Source organism: Trachypithecus francoisi, unplaced genomic scaffold, assembly GCF_009764315.1.
Source record: "Trachypithecus francoisi isolate TF-2019V2 unplaced genomic scaffold, Tfra_2.0 Lachesis_group0, whole genome shotgun sequence".
NCBI lineage: Eukaryota > Metazoa > Chordata > Mammalia > Primates > Cercopithecidae > Trachypithecus > Trachypithecus francoisi.
In genome coordinates this window covers 81,609,218-81,626,342 of record NW_022681453.1, presented here as the reverse complement: position 1 = coordinate 81,626,342, position 17,125 = coordinate 81,609,218, and the positions used below count along the sequence as shown (strand labels likewise).

The 17,125-nt window shown below is 36.3% G+C and overlaps 1 protein-coding gene across 17 annotated transcripts in view; it reads left to right on the top strand.

The window, feature by feature from the left end:
* The window catches only part of BBX (BBX high mobility group box domain containing), a 276,188-nt gene that overhangs the window by 54,164 nt on the left and 204,899 nt on the right, over positions 1-17,125 (top strand). The window lies entirely within an intron of this gene.

Below are 17,125 nucleotides of genomic sequence, written 5' to 3'. Positions count from 1 at the left end.
CTGTGCTGTGGGCATCAGCTGATTGCTCAGTTTTTATACACTGCTCCATACTCCGTCATTAGTGTCCTTGAATTGGCGGTTTCTTTTACTTTGCAAACAGGAACTTAAGATAAGAATTTGAGTTACACATGAAATATTTATTTATCAGCAGCAGAGAAGAATTTATAGAATTTGTTAAATCTCATTCTTAATCATGTACTATGGCCTCTAGGGAATAGTTGTCTGATATTTTTAGAAAAGAATTATGTTATTATCATTACCATTAGAATGCTTTTTTTAAATTAGAATCTAGATTACCTTTATCAATTTGTACACAGTATTACTACATCTGTAGTGGCATATTGGTAAAGTATTTACTTGAATATAATATGTATATATATGAGCCATAATATTTTTTAGATTCTTTAACTTTTTATTTTTAATGTTTTCCCCCAAAACTTTAGGCAGAAGCAGTTATTTCTTCTTAGCTTGCTAGGGCATCTGATTTTCACCAAATTTCGCCAAACTGTTTTAAAAACATTCACATTTACCTAGTAGAAGTATTGTTAAAGTACTTTCTATAGGTAGCAAATATTGAGCAAAATCGTATTATATTTGTTGAAAATATTTGGAAAATATTCGTGCAGTTTTTACCTTAAACATTTTTAACACACATATCACATATGGCATATGTAGAAGCTTTTTTTTTTTTTTTAACACATTTTTGTTTTAAGTCTCATTGGATTGAGTTTTATCCCAGTATTCATACAATATTTACAAAGCTAATATTTTTTAATAACTGATTTTTTGACAAAAAGATGGAAGTTGTATCTTTATGGTTGAAAGATTGTCCTAGTCTGTCAGTTGTCGTCACTGAAAACCAATAGCCACCCAAAGTCAAACTATTGGTAGTAATTTCAAGACAGTTCCCAGGGACAAATTTCAACAAAGGAGGGAACATTCTCCCTCTTCTTATAGTTTGCTTGTTCGTTTTTAATCATGAATGGAGAACAGTTATTTCCTTATTGTCATACTAATATTATCCTACCTTAAATCCGTTGGCATATAAGTAAAGTAGTATTTCCTGTGTTAATGTTGTATTGATGGGAATATAATATGGTGGGAAGTTAGTATGCTTATGAGTTTAAGTTCCAGAACATTTAGTTTTAAAAGTTTTTAACTTAATGGTTAGATTTAAACTTTTCAATAATGATCTGTTTTTCTGCTTTGCTAAATAGACTAGAACAAATATAATTTTACTTTTTTTGATAACTCAAAATCATCTTTGTTGCTGTTAGTACTAATAGAAAGGTATAGGTATGGGCTGTGTGGTGTATTGTGCTCTTTACTTTGCTATAAACGCTCTACGATGCTGTTCTTTGGAGAACGACCTGTGCTTTAATACTTTTTTATATTCTCTTTTTCATATCATTAGACTCAAGACTGTTAGCAGCCTCGTTACATGATTTGCTGCTAGATAATAAAGCACCTATGGAATATTGCAACTATAACCAAAATAAAAATCAACATATGAAGTTTAAAGCCTTTAAGTATATGGAACTTGTCAGATATCACTGAAATCAAGTTTTGGCTATACGGAGGACCTTCAGTGTTTTTATAAGGCTTATACTGTTTGGTATTTTGAGTAGTTAAGAGTCTCAGAGTGAACTTTCTGATTAACTCTTAAACTTTCAAAAGGGTTGGAAAGGAACTTGCAGATCAACTGCTCAACTGCTTATAAGTGAGGAAACAGAACACGAATGATTTGCTTGTTTATTACCAACAGCACAAGATAATAGATTTTGGAGTAATCGATCCTTTATTTATCATTTTAGGAGCAAAGTGAGTGACTGAGTAGTTTTTTTTGCATCTAATTTTTTATTGATATGTCATAGTTGTACGTACTTTGGAAGTGTATGTGATATTTTGATACAAGTATATAGTGTATAATGATAAATCGGGATAATTGGAGTATTTATCACCTTGAACTTTTATCTTTTCCTCTAACCATTTTGAAATATACAATAAATTGTTAACTGTAATTTTTCTGCTATATTATCAAGTACTAGAAAGTATTCCTCCACCTATTTTTGTACTCATTAACCAACTTCAGGCTGAAGAAATATTTATTCTACTGTGTATATGGCTTTCTTCATTATAGCCTCATTTCTGATGAGCCTGAGCAGATTAATGATTCTGCAAAATAGTCCTCAGTTTTAATTTCTGGAACTATTTTTGTAGGATTATTTTGTTAATTTTAATCTTCAAGATAAATTGTACTTTATACATAGTATTTCTAATGTTATTAGTTCTTCTGGACATAATTCAACTAACTTGCAGTTGGCTTGTTTTTAACACCCCTGAATCAAATTGAAACAATACTGTTTTTTCTTTAGTTTTGCAGACATTTTAGAATTAAAAATAGTAGTTGTCAATTTAGTTTGTGAAACTTGTCCATTCAGATCTTCATGTCTGGAAAACTATGTGGTGGGCACTGGGGATGATAGCCCCTAACCTTACACTGTAATGATGGTAATCTACACCAAATTATTAATAATGCAATTGTTTTAATTCAAATTGTCATAAATTCTTAACAGCAGAAGAATGGAATACCAAGAGGATTGGACGATTGGACGATGGGTGCAGAATTGATCAAAACTGTATGGGGTGGGGAAGGCTTCTTTAAAAAGTGATGTTTCTGTTGAAATCTTTTTTTTTTTTTTTTTTTTTTGAGACAGAGTCTCACTCTTGTTGCCCAGGCTGGAGTGCAGTGGCATGATCTCAGCTCACTGCAACCTCCGCCTCCCGGGTTCAAGCAATTCTCCTGCTTCAGCCTCCCGAGTAGCTGGGATTACAGGCATGCACCACCACACCTGGTGGTTTTAGTAGAGACAAGGTTTCACCATGTTGGCTGGGCTGGTCTCAAACTCCTGATCTCTGATGATCCGCCCACCTCATCCTCCCAAAGTGCTAGTATTACAGGCGTGAGCCACCGCCCCTGGCCTCAGTTGAAATCTTAATAATTATTGGCCTTTGATAGACAAAAGTGCCAGGTGAATATATAAGAACAAGGCTTGGAGATCCACTTCAGTGGCATGAACCGTACTGGGGCTGAGAACTGGCTGTGGAAGCAGGAGGGGAAACCAGGAGAATGTCCAGTCAGTAACCCACATGGAGGAAACAATAAGGTGAGGAGGTAACCCACCACTGCATTTAGCAATATATAGGCCATTGCAATGATGTGGAGAGGTGTTCTGGAGGAATGGAGAAGGGTCAGAGTCATCTAACAGTGGGTTGAGGAGAGAGAAGGAAGAGAAAGGTGATAGTTATGTTGACAAATATTTTTAATGTTTTTCCTGGAAACGGAGAAGAGAGATAGAATGGTGGGGGTGAAATTGATAGTAAGCTGGCTATTTATACTAAAATAAATAAGATGTATCTTCATACCCAAGTAGAAAAAGATAACTTTGGAAGCTAATGAAGGCTTAGCTTCTTGAATGGTCTATACTGTATATGAAAGCAAGTACAGTTAAAAAGTCTTTTAATTGTTCAATTTTCTATAATTCTAATGCTTCTAAGAAGCTCCCCTCCCTGCTGCCATTATGGGGCTCTTACCTAACTCAGTGTACCAAAAATACTATCCTATTTCTTTATCTGTGGTTCTTTATTTTTTTTGGAAAATGTTTTATCAAAATTTATAACTTCTAATGATGCTAAATTGGCATAACCACTTGAAAAAATAAGAGAAATAGTCCCAGAATAGGAAACTTGTGATACATCTGACTCTCTGGAGAACTAAAGTAAAAATTAAACTAAAAAGTGAACTTATTTTAATTATGTTGTTAAAAACACAGTAGGAAGATGTAAGAAAATAAGATATTTCGTTATATTTATTTCAGAAAAAAGGTCAGTGACCCGTAAACTAAGAGGTTTCCCAAGCTTCAGATTTCACTTGACTATTACTCTTGGTTAGGGTCACATTATAATTTTTGGATATTTTTGTGAAAGAACAATACAAACGAGTTTTAAATATGTTTTCTGATGTTCTTTCGTGTAACTGTATTGTTAAATATTTTCATTTAATGTTTAGTATTCTCATTTTAAGAAAAGCCAATGTAAAATCTGAAGTTAATAAAAAAATAGATGGTGATTATTTGGCTAAGATAATTCACTCACATCATTCTCTTAACAGTAATCTGATATTCTAAAGAAGTTATTTATATATTATTAACTAACTTGTCTACCAGAGAACTGTGGCTGATGGCAGAGAAATTTAAAATGAAGAAATTTAAGACGGCGGCCGGATGCAGTGACTCACGCCTGTAATCCCAGCACTTTGGGAGGCTGAGGCAGGTGGATCACGAGGTCTGGAGATAGAGACCATCCTGGCTAACACGGTGAAACCCCCATCTCTACTAAAAATACAAAAACTTAGCCGGGCGTGGTGGTGCATGCCTGAGGTCCCAGCTACTCGGGAGGCTGAGGCAGGAGAATGGCGTGAACCCGGGAGGCGGAGCTTGCAGTGAGCTGAGATTGTGCCACTGCACTCCAGCCCGGGCGGCAGAGCAAGACTCCGTCTCAAAAAAAAAAAGAAATTTAAGACTTTTGAATTTTAATCAAGAATGAACTTGTATGCAGTTTGTTGTACATACATATTCTGTTACTACACATATATATTCATTTCTTGAGAGAGAATTGTGTTTTTAGATCTGGATTTCTGAAACTTAAGTCAAGTAATGGACATATCCTCAGGGGCCACCTAGTTTTTAATGTGAATTAAAAAAGAATTTTAATGTTTCATTTAGATGATAAATATAAAAGAAATAATGAATGTCTTCTTGGTTGCCTGATTAATTTGATTATAACTGATCATTGCTGTTGGATTCTCATCATAAAGTTTGCCTTTGTGTTTATGAGGCCATGAAATGCCTACCTAAAATGATTGCTTAACAGTTAAGACTGTTTTCCTTGGACTGGTTCACAGAGTTGTCTGTGGATTTATTTTTGTTACCAAGGCTAAGCAAGTTTGAGAAATAGTATCCTTGATAACGGTCTGTAATTATTGTGATGTTGTAAGGAAGTGATTCCACACTTTTTTGGGGGGAATGGAGTTTCACTCTTTTTGCCCAGGCTAGAGTGCAGTGGCATGATCTTGGCTCACTGCAACCTCCGCCTCCCGGGTTCAAGCAATTCTTCTGCCTCAGCCTCCCGAGTAGGTGGGACTACAGACGCATGCCACCACGTCCAGATAACTTTTGTATTTTTAGTAGAGATGGAGCTCCACTATGCTGGCCAGGCTGATCTCGAACCCCTGACCTCAGGTGATCCATCTGCCTTGGCCTCTCAAAATGCTGGGATTACAGGCATGAGACACCGCACCCGGACGATTGCACACTTTTGAGAGTTTTGCCATCTTATTTTGCTTCATTTAAAAATATATTCTCTTATGAATGTTTTTTAAAATTAAACCAATATTTTAAAAGAACATCTCTACTAAACATGCAAAACGATTAGCTGGTTGTGGTGGTTCATGTCAGCAATCCCAGCTACTTGGGTGGCTGAGGCAGGAGAATCACTTGAACCTGGGAGGCAGAGACTGCAGCGAGCCCAGATCATGCCACCACACTCTAGCCTGGTCGACAGAGTGAGACCCTGTCTCCAAAAAAAAAAAAAGTGACATTACTTTTGGTAAGCTTTTGAGAATTTAGGTGTATTTTGGAATGATTTGGATCTTCTTGTAATTTTAGATAATCTACTCTAGAAATTGCTGTTCTCACAATTCCTAAATAATTAGTTGGGAATATGTTACAAAGTTTTTCCGTTTGCTGGTTACTGTTAGTTATTAAATTTGGGGTTTCTGTCCTAAAGCAGATCCTGTCTGGGGGCAGACGCTTAGAGGAGCCAGGCAGGAAGCATGAATATGTGAATGGGGCCTTGGGTAATACCATAGCAAATAGTGGGGATCGTGACTTAACAGGAGATGTGTGCCTCACCTGAAATCATTCAAATTCATTTTCACCTTCACTGGGTAGGCCAGACCAACAGAGATTTGTAGGCTCAAGGCTTTTGTAGGAGTTAACAATCTAGTTGGGGGAGGCAAAACGTACAGATGAAATGGTTTATCTACAGTCCACCCATTTATTCATTCATCTATCCATCCTCTCATTTATACTTGCATTCATTTACTCATCACGGAAGTACCTATTATTTGCCAAGCTTTAGACATAAGATGGAATGCCTACCTTTAGTAATTCACAGTTTTACAGCAAATTGGCAGAAAGCCAGCCAAAAACTAGTACAGGAATCACGATTTTTAACAATACATATCACTGACCAGAATTATCTTTGTATATTTTTACGTGTTTTCTGTTCTTCTTATGAAGGTAGAAGTCTTTTTTGCTTTATTATTCTCTTTTCTATCCCAGTGCCTAGAGCAGTATCTGATACATAGTACGTGTTAAATGCATAATTATTAAATGATTTGAATGACTGAAGGTTCTGCTTGGTCAGCTAAGGCTTTATGGAGGGGAGGCGTATGAGCCAGGTCTCAGACGATGGTTAGGCCTTGAGGAGGTAGAGAAAGGAAGAAGTGACTGACAGATACTTTGAGGGCTGTTTGAACAACATGATCACAAAGTAAGCGGGGGCCTGGAGCAGGGAGTGGGGAATAATGGAGTGATGTGGGTAGGAGGATCAGTAAGGAAGCCAGCCTGGATTGAGTAGCCGTTTCATGCTGGACACAAGCCAGGAGCTAATGTGTTGGAATGAGATGTAGGTGGAAGGATGAGAGGGGTGTGGCACACATTGCACTCACAGAAGCAATTTGGTTGCTAGCTTGAGTTGTGGAATCACATATGTTAAGATTCCGATCCCAGTTTGCCACCTATAAACTGGGTAACTTTGTTTAAGCTGCTTAACTCCTGTGTGCCTGAGTTTCCCATTTCCAGTTAAAAAATACATACTTTGGCCATTAAGATTCTGTTCCTTGATGTTTTTAGTAACATGGGGAAATGCTTATGCTATTTTTCCTAAAACTGAAATAATGGAATAAAAAAGAAGGGGGTAAAAATTGAACATATAACATGATTTAAAGGCAGTGTGCCTCTTTATTGCCAAGGTTATAAAGAAAAAAGACTGGGAATCAAAAATATCAATAGTGATGTGATTATAGGCAATATTTATTTAATTTTAAAATGACATATTTAGTCTACTAATCAACACCCATGAATATAAGAAGTTAAATCTGCCAAGTTAGGTGAGAAATACCATAAATGATGTCTCCAGAGACCATCTGTGTTATCAAAATTAAGGGGGATATGTTACACCTACTTAGATTTCTGTCATTTTACCTGCACCATGAACCTTCCATTTGGCCTTTCTTACATACCACATTAGAATCTTTGGATATCATTTTATGCTGTTCTCCCATTTTTTAATGTGAACTTAACTTTAGTGGAGGAAAAATTGAGGAACTGTTTCATTGTATTACTTGAGCTTGTTAATAACACTCAGTGAGTAAATATCTTTTGAACATCTACTATTTGACCATCATCTTAAGTTCTCACGAAGGTCGATAAATAAGTGTATTTGGTTCTTTACCCTCCAAAAGTTTATAAAAGAGCTGAGAAATCAAAGCTATTAGAAGAAAATAATTAGTGGACAGTTAAAGTCTAAGCAGTTTAATCCTAATTCTGAACTCTTTTTCTGTTTTCTGCCTTCTAATCCAGTAGTCTTTCCCTTGCTTCCAGATTACCTTTTTGATCAAGTTATTTGGTCACTTGATCAAGTTATTTGATCAAGTTATTTGGTTACTTGAAAATAAAAATACAGCAAAGAAATGACCGCTCCTTTCAACTTAGCAGCCCCGGTTTAAGTGATCAAATGATTGTAGTTGGCACTGTTTGAAGAAGTTCCACCAAAGGAAGCATGAAAGCCCAAGTCTTGACTTGGTTTTTGAGCAGTGCCACAGAGTTCTTTTTCAGTTTCAGAAGTGAAATCAGACTCTTCATTGTCTCTGGGAAGATACCAAAGAGGGCAGTTAAACCTGACTATTACTCAAGTACAGAAAAAGCTCAGAATTTCTCCATGCCTGTTTTGAGTATTTTGGCCTTCTTAATCACAGAAAAGTCACACAGATGTATTTAGAGAAAGAGCAAGATCTAGCAAAACAAAATTTGTTTTAAAGTGTGATTTTCATAGTTGGCTAGAGATTTCATGCTCTATGAATTCTGATTAGTTCTTTATGCTTTTATTTTATTGCTTTCTATCATTTTAGGGTCTAATATGGTACTTTCATTTTTTTATAGGTCTTAAGTCTTTCATTTTTTTTTTACCCCAAGAATATGTGGCATCACATGGGTAACATAGTTTTACAGTTTCAAATATGAAGTATTTCCCTTAAAGTGAACTTTTATAAACATCTCTGAAAATATTTTTATAAATAATCATTTTGTGGGACCTTTGTCGGTAGGGTTGTACCACTTTAAGTATAAAGATTTTATAAAATTATTACCTATGTGCATTTTTTAACATGGTTAAGCAGAAATTTATATGTATTTATATATATGCATCTATTTTTATTGATATGTAGTAATTGTACATATTTATGGGGTATTTGTGATATTTTGATGCATCCATACAGTGTGTAATGATCAAATCAGCGTAGTTGGGATATCACCTCAAACATTTATCATTTCTTTGTGTAAAGAACATTGCAAATCTTCTATGTATTTTGAAATACACAGTAAACTGTTGATAAGTATAGTCGCCCTACTGTGCTTGCGAACCCTAGAACTTACTCCTTCTAAAATGTATTTTTGTACCCATTAATCAACCTCTCTTCTACTTGCCTACCCTTCTCAGTCTCTGGTATTTACTGTTCTACTCTCTACCTCCTTAAGATCCTTGTTTAGCTCCCATGTATGAGTGAGAACTATACACATCTATCTTACATCAGTTTTCTGAGTCTCCACTTCTCTTATTTTACCCATTCCTCTCTTATTTCTTTAAATTACTTTAAAGTTTGAGCACCATCAGAGCACCTCCTACCCACATAGATCGGTCCCTTTTCTTTCAGTGAGTTGGGCTGCTTGTTCCTCTCTCTTACATCTTGGCGCTTATTTACTTGTTATGTACTCCATTTTCAACAGCTATAGCAGTGGGCTGTGCCCAGCACTTGGGTTGGGGACAAATAGTAGGAATTAAGCTGCTTTGGAGTATGGAGTGAGGATTCCACTCAACAGTGGCAGCACAAGTTGCATGTGGTCCCAGTGGAAGTCAGTTTGCCTGCTGCAAAGTCAGTTTGCCTGCTGCAGTATTGCCGGAAACTTAGTTACTGACCTTTCATGACTTTGCTTCCCTAACACAACTTGAAATACCTCCAGCTTCCAGGCATTACCCACTCTTGCAATTTGGCCAATTTCCTAAAGGTTAATGCCATTCTGGATAGATTTCTTTTTCCCCCAGTCTTAAGTATAGAATAATATATTAAGCATGTATAGAATAATATATTAAGCAGAGAAACGCATCATTCCTTTTCAAGGTTAATATCTCTTATTGGTGCTTTCAGTTCTAAAGAAGACCTTTTTAAGGATTTTTTTTTTAACTGTGATGCCCATCTGAAGAAAAAAGCAAACTTGGTTTTCCAATAAGCTCCTTAACATTCTTCATTTTTCATAGGACAGTGAAGAAAGTTGTAAAACTTTCAAACTAAAAGTAAAATGGGTCAAAAGCATGGTTGGAGAATTCAGGGGAGGAATGTAAGTCCATTAAAAAAGGCTTATAAAGACTTGGTTTAAGATCTATAAACAGTCAGTAAACTACTAAAAGAGGTTAAAAAGGAAAGGGGGAGATATTTATGTTGTGTTATTTTATTTTTTTTGAGACACGTCTCACTCTGACTCATGCTAGAGTACAGTAACGCTATCAGGGCTCATTGCAGCCTCAACCTCCCTGGCTCAAGTGATCCTCCTGCCTCACCCTCCCAAGTAGCTGGGACCACAGGCGTGCACCAGTATGCCTGGCTAATTTTTTGTATTTTTTGTACAGATGAAGTCTTGCTTTGTTGCCCAGGCGGGTCTTGAACTCCTGGGCTTAAGCAGTCCTCCCACCTTGGCCTCCCAAGTGCTGGTATTACAGGCATGAGCTGCCCAGCCAGTAAATGTTACATCTACTAAAAACTTTTAAAGGGAAGGTCCAAACCCCACACTGAAATGTTTTTTTGAGGCAGAGTATTATGGGTGATTGAAATGTTCTTAGTACAATTTCATGGAAGTAAAGGGAAGATATTTGAAATTATGTGGTGAGGAGATTCTGAAACTTGCCGGTGTTTTTATGCTGGTTAGCCTTTGTAATCATTATGGTGCGAAAATTGTTATTTTTGAATATTTTTGGCATTGTGTATATAATTTCTACTTAGCTATGACTGTGATTTCATATTAGAGATTAACCCCATCAAGAAGTTAATTGTCTCCCAATTTAGTGTGACTTTTATATCCAAGAAAACTTGTAAGCTTGTCTGTTTACAAAATGTAATCTACTTACTGTTCCTATATTTTTCTTAATGTTTTGGGTTAAAAATGGTGTTTTAAATAGCCGGGTTTGGTGGTGCGCACGTGTGGTTCCAGCTACTCAGGTGGGAGGATTGACACTTGAGCCTGGGGTGTGAAGGTTTGCAGTGAGCCGAGATTGCACCAGTACACTCCAGTGTAGGTGATAGAATGAGACCCTGCCTCAAAAAAAAAAAAAAAAAAAAAAAAAAGGGTGTATTAAGATGACTGTATGTTCTTTGTGAGATTACCGATTTTAAAAAATCTTATAAAACTGATTTTTAATATAATAGTAGCCTTAGTATTGAACAGAATGCTCGATCTTAAACGTCTATTGGAGTCCAGTAATGCAAGGACATTTTAGGGAAATGTGAAACTTTTAAAAATAGATCTTTGCATAGAACCTAAAGTTTAAATTTAAAATGTATTTATGTATTGATATTGCTGTGTTTACCAGTATATATGAGTTTTGTTGATATGTTTTATTGATAAAAGGGGCACTTGTAATTTTTAGGAATGCCGAGGTAACTTTTTCAAATGTTTCAAATAAATATATTTAGATTCATCAAAACAGTAATCAAATTTGGGGAGTTTCAGGAATATTATAATAGGTGATCCTTGATCTTGAACCTCCCAACTCCACACACGTCTTAAGGGCCAACAGTTTCTGTTAAATTGTACAGCTTATCTTATGGGAGAGTGGTTTTTTTAGATCAAGGTCAAATGCTCGTTTAGCTCTATGTTTTTCAAGGACCCTATACAGAAATAAAGAACTATGATTTTTTTTAAGGTTTTCAAAATTGTCTCTGAGTATGTATAATTTAAACTTCGCACTGCTAAAAAGCAAATTATCTGATCTTAAAGTCTCACTGGTGTTTTGCTAAATCTCTTAACACCCTTGCTGGCAGTTCAAGGATTGTCTGCATTTGGCCTGTGGCAGTTCTAATAGCAACAGTCAATTAATCAACCAATATAAAAGGGTTTATCTGACACTGACCTTGTGCTAGGCACTTTGCTAGATATTATGGAATAAACAAAGCCCTTTGAGCTAGATTATAAATTTTAAGTGATCATGACCCTAAGGCATATCTTTTGTTTGAAAACTGAATACTGACTATTTGTTCACCAAAATGGATACTGAAACATCAATCCAAGGGAAGCTTCCTTTTTATTTTCCCAACCAAGTACCATGCCAGAGTAATCACTAATCCACTAAATCCTAATCAATTTTGGTGATCCAAGATTATTACTGTCTAAGGAGATAGACTTCCAGAGTGGCAATGGAAACCTTGAAGGATTCAGAAAACAGACTTGAAAACGTTCAAACAGTTTTTCTTCCAACATTTACTGAGTGCAGCACAGCATACTAGGTGCCGCGGTGGTAAAGATGAACAAGACATGGGTCTTCTGTGGGATCGTAGAGGATATTGGGGAAACCAGATCTATAGTCATAGATGGGAGTCATCTGCTCTCTAAGTGGCGTATGCAGAGTGTTTCGGAGTACATGGGATGCAACCTAATTCTGCCGAAAGGAAGTGGGCAAACTGTGATTTCCCTCAGTCCCTGTAAGTGGAAAACAAAACAAAACAAAACAAACAACCCCCCGCCAAAAAACAAAAACAAAAACAAAAAAAAACAGGCTTTAGTTTTAGACAGAAGCTGTAGAGGAAAATAATGTGGATTAAAGGCCCAAAACACAGTTATTCAGAGGAACCCAGAAATAACATTGCATGCACATATGATATAAGATTTGCCATAGGAATAGAATTGCAGTTCAGTGGTTGAGAGGGAGGTTTTGCTGGGCTCTGATATTTCAGAGGCAAATGCTTTTCTTTGTGCTTGTATCAGGTCGTCAATGAGGGGTGATTAAAATGATCACATTTTTCTCTTAGAGTCAGATAGCAGTTATTTAATAGACAAGAATTAGACCCCGAGTTGTATCACAGACCAGGTATTTGCTATTTTTCTTTTAGTATTCTTTTAGGCATCGGATAAATTTTTTTATATGTAAATTCATCTTTCTTGAGCTGTTTCCCTTTCCTCCCCGTTTCGAGTAGCTGATATATTTTCATGTTCACAATTGCAGGCCTCCATTTAGTTCGTCCATTCCGCTGCACATTATTCTTTTCCGGGGACCAGCTTCCTTGGTGACTTCTTCCCTGAAGCCCTTACTCCTGTCAGTCTCACTTAGTCAAGTTCTCGTCTCTTTATGTCTCATCACCACTGGGGTGCTTCATAGACCTAGCCCCTCTAGCCTAACTATAGACAAGGTCGGTGATGGCAGTGGAGATGACAATGATAGTGGCGGTGGTGGGAATAAAGGCAGTGCTATAATTATATCATTTCCAGAGAGGCCATATTTCTGACTACAAGCCCTAGAGCCAGGCTGCTTAGCTTCAATGCTAGCTCTTTCATTTCTTATTTCTGTGACCCTAGGCAAATTGCCTTACCTCTCCTAGACAAGGTCTTTCCTCATCAATGAGACAGGAATGAAAAGAATAGTATTTACCACATCATAGGACTGTTGGGAGATTTAAATGAATTAACACATGTCATATAATAATATCTTTAAAATGTTATGTTCTTATTTTTAAATTTTTGCCACTGTCCCCTGCCTGAAGAAAAAAAAATTATTATTTGGTAAACTCAAGCTGCTAACTGGCATGTACTAAGGATACTGTCTTTTTTGATCCCTCAAAGTTGCTGATATTACCTTTTACAGATGAGGAAACTGAGACTTAGAAAAGTTAAATAATTTGCTCACAGTTACGTTGTCTGGATTCAAACCCATATCTGTGTCACTCCAGAATGTCTGCTCTTTAAAACTCGATGCCCCACGGGAATCATAGAACAGAGCAGGAATGCTGCTGCCATTCCTTGCGGCAGAGTCTGTGTTTATCCTAACAGAGCTGTTTCAGTGGGGCAAGCATGTTTACTAGGGAACTGGACTGGACCATCCATCTGGAGGCTTGAGTTCTAGTTTTGGCTTTCATCTGCTGCCTTTGTGACCTTGAGCAAGTCACTTAAATACATACAAGGTTCAGATTCAAATCATTAACCTGGGAATAATAGCAGAGTTGCAGAGAGGATCGAGAGAGAATGTAATAATAGTAACCTTATAATAACTTATGGAAGAGAATAAGGGGCCTAGCTTACCATATGGGCATTTTAAAAAACAGAATACCTCTCCTCTGATGTTACTTGAATTTTATTTGCTACTTCTTGAAAGTGAAAGGTTTATTTCATGCTTCTGGGAATGAACGTGAGGTTTCAGACAGGGTGAACCAAGAACTTGGAAACTGAAGCTTCAGACTGTCAAACACATTAATAAACAAAAACATTTAGTGCGGAAATAACTAATAAAAGTATAGCAATACGGACTTGTGTGAGTGGTTGAGAGGGAGATGGATTTGACACTAAAATGAATGAGGATCACAGATTAAAAATGTATTAGGCCTCTCCTTTCTGTGACTCTTTCGTTATGTCAGAGCAGACTGAAGTTTTGTATGGAACACGTATAGTTAAATTGTTCTATACCTTACTCAGCAATCACTATCAGTGGTCCAGAATGCATATGATCTCTAAAAATAAATTTCACAAACTTGATGTAAAGCTTACTTTTGAACAACACGGGGTTTAACATGCTGACCCCTGCACAAAAATCTGTGTGGAACTTTTGATTCCGCGAAAACTTAAATAGCCTACTGTTGACTGGAAGCCTTACCAGCAACATAAATAGTTGGTTAACATATAATTAGACTAGTATCTACATATGTTTTGTGACATACCTAATTTTGTCTTAATTTTTTTGATATTTCTAGGCTTTGCAGTTCGTCTGTGAGTTTTCACAAATTGTCGCAAATCTCCAAATAGTTTTCCAATATATATTTTTGAAAAGAATCTGTGCATAAGTGGAATCACATAGTTACGGTTGTTTAAGGGTCAGCTGTATTTTATAGACAGCATACTCATCTCTTACTTAACCTATTTTTATTAGAATTAAGCAGATCTAATTAATTTTTTTGGCTGATTTCCATGCCTACTGCAGTTAGAATGCAGGGGTTGGGGGCAGGAACCGGGGTAGGGACTTCATGCAGTCATTCAGTGTTGAGAAGTGATAGGAGGAACCTGACCAAAAGGGGGAAAATATCCAGAACATAGTAAGTTTTCTTGATATGGAATCTTTAACTAAAAAGTATATTCACATCTTTGCACTCATGTCAGTTTTGTGAGATAGTTTAAGAAAGTAATGGTATTAACAACTTTTTATGGGGAAGAAAGTTGGGACCCACAGAGTTTCAGTGCCTCTCTCGGGGGCTAGCAGCTTATGTGAGATAAGCTAAGCCAGGAATTGAATCCAGCTCATAAGATTCCACACCTTGCAATTTCCTGGCAGAGATGGAGAGAACCAGACCAGAGCAGCCTCCTGGGTCTTGGGGGCATTATGTTTGAGTGCTCAGTGGGATTAATGTTACTGGTGATTGCCTGGGAAACACTAATAAAGGTTAAATCGTGTTGATGTGGTCCATTTAAGAAGATGGGAAAGAGTTCCCCATTTTGACAACATTTTCATCTAGATTAGTTTAAAATTAGAAAACAAAACTGTTTGGTACTCAACGAGTATAACCACAAATATCTGGAACACTTAGTTGATCAAAGTGGCTCATTTCCTGAGGGTCTAAATTGCTGTTTTCTTTGGTTTGTTTGTTAATTTTTTCATTCTGTAGTGACACTTGAAAGGTGTTTTGTGTTGTGGAATAGATGAAGAGTAAACCAGTACAGTGGCCTTTAAACACTTTTACTCCAGTAAAAGAATTTTGAAAACTATGGATTACTTTATTGACATCTGAAGTTTTTCATCGTAAGTCTGAATCATTTGCTAATGGCATAATTGCCATTTTATTGTAAATATTGGCATTTCTGAGTAAAATTGCTGTATTCTTAAATATATTTTTCTTAAGCAAAGCCTATAACTTTATAATACTTTCTGGTATCCACTTATGAGCTATTCTTTATGTGAAATTTTTGTGTTAATTAAAACTTTTTCCACATTTTATCTTTATGTATAGTTATGTTTAAAAATCTGTTATTGATTACCCTATCATATTTCTGGATAAAAATGTTAATTTTCTGTGACCGTACAGCTCTCAGTGATTTTTTTTTTAAAGTATCATTAGAGTGATGATTAGAACACAGTAGGTCAAAATACACATGTAAATTGCAAATCTTTGAAAAATATTAGAGATAAAAATACAATTTTCCTAGAAATTTATGTCTTTATGCATCATTGGTGTTTTTCTTCTAATTAATTCATAATTAGTATATGAATATTATTGGGGAAAGAGTTCAGCATATTTTTCATTCTTTTTTACTATATACTCTGAAATTTTGTTTACATAAGTTGAAGAGAATGAGAGTACTTATATAGCAGTGTTACTCATTTCTTTCAATGATTTATCATTTAAAATTATTTTTAATGATTTAGTGATTTATCAGCTGACAACTCAATTAGGTCCCTTCTCCAGTTTTATTCTAAACAAAGAACTGGCAAAGCCACCTGAGTTGCAAAAGAAGAGTGATTGATTAGGGCCATTCACTTTTTCACCAACGGTATTTCTAATTGTCCCCTTGTGTCCTGCCCAGAGGTATTCTTTTTTTTGGGGGGGGGGTCCCCTACCCCAAACAATGCCCCAGAGTGAGAGGCTGATGATGGGTGAGCTGTGTGCCTTGATTTTGTAAAATGGGAGAATGAGGGGTTTGGGAAAGGGAAGGTAAGATAGGGGAATCTGTTCCCCTGGAGCATTCTCAGACAGGTCAGTTTTAGGAGAGGGTACTTGGAAAACCTGACATGGAAATTGATTTAATACCTGTGTGCCTGCGTATCCTTTGGAAAACCATATGCTTCCAGAAGTTCATTTATCCAAGTTTGAAGACTTTTGTGATAGTCATTGCTGTATTTTGGCATCTTAATTTTTTAATAAGAATTTCTAGGCTGTGTGTGTGTATACGTCCCTTAAACTTAGAACACTGCTGGCCAAGGTAAATTGTTTATGCTGTGTAGGGTAATGTCTTAGATCTTTGGTCCTGATTGGGTCTATGCATCTGTTTATAAATTGTCTTTTCCTGAGCATGAGTCTTTGCAATCCTAATTCTCTGTAAGTTTTCCAGATCAGGATTAACACTTGAACTACCTGTAACTTAGCCCCTTTTATAGCTTGTGCTAGTCTTACTCGCATTGACGAGTACTTTGGCAAAGCATATCTAAAATAGCTTAATATAGGGAACTGCTTGCAATTTTGAGTAAACATCAAACAATTGGCTTACTTTCTGCCTCCCGGCTTATTTATTTTGGGTCTCAGTTTATAAAATTACAATAGTACAAGAGACTGCAGATATAATTTATATTAATTCTTTAGTTTTACAGAAAATGAAACTAGAGAGGTTACGCCAATTGTCTGAAGTCACATAGGTGGTAGGGAAAAAGTAGAACCTATGTCCCTTAACTCCCAGTATTATAACCTTTGCTACATCACACCTTCTGCTGCCTTTTGCTAAATTGCATTGCTCACCTCAATCCTATTTAATATTATTTCTCTTGA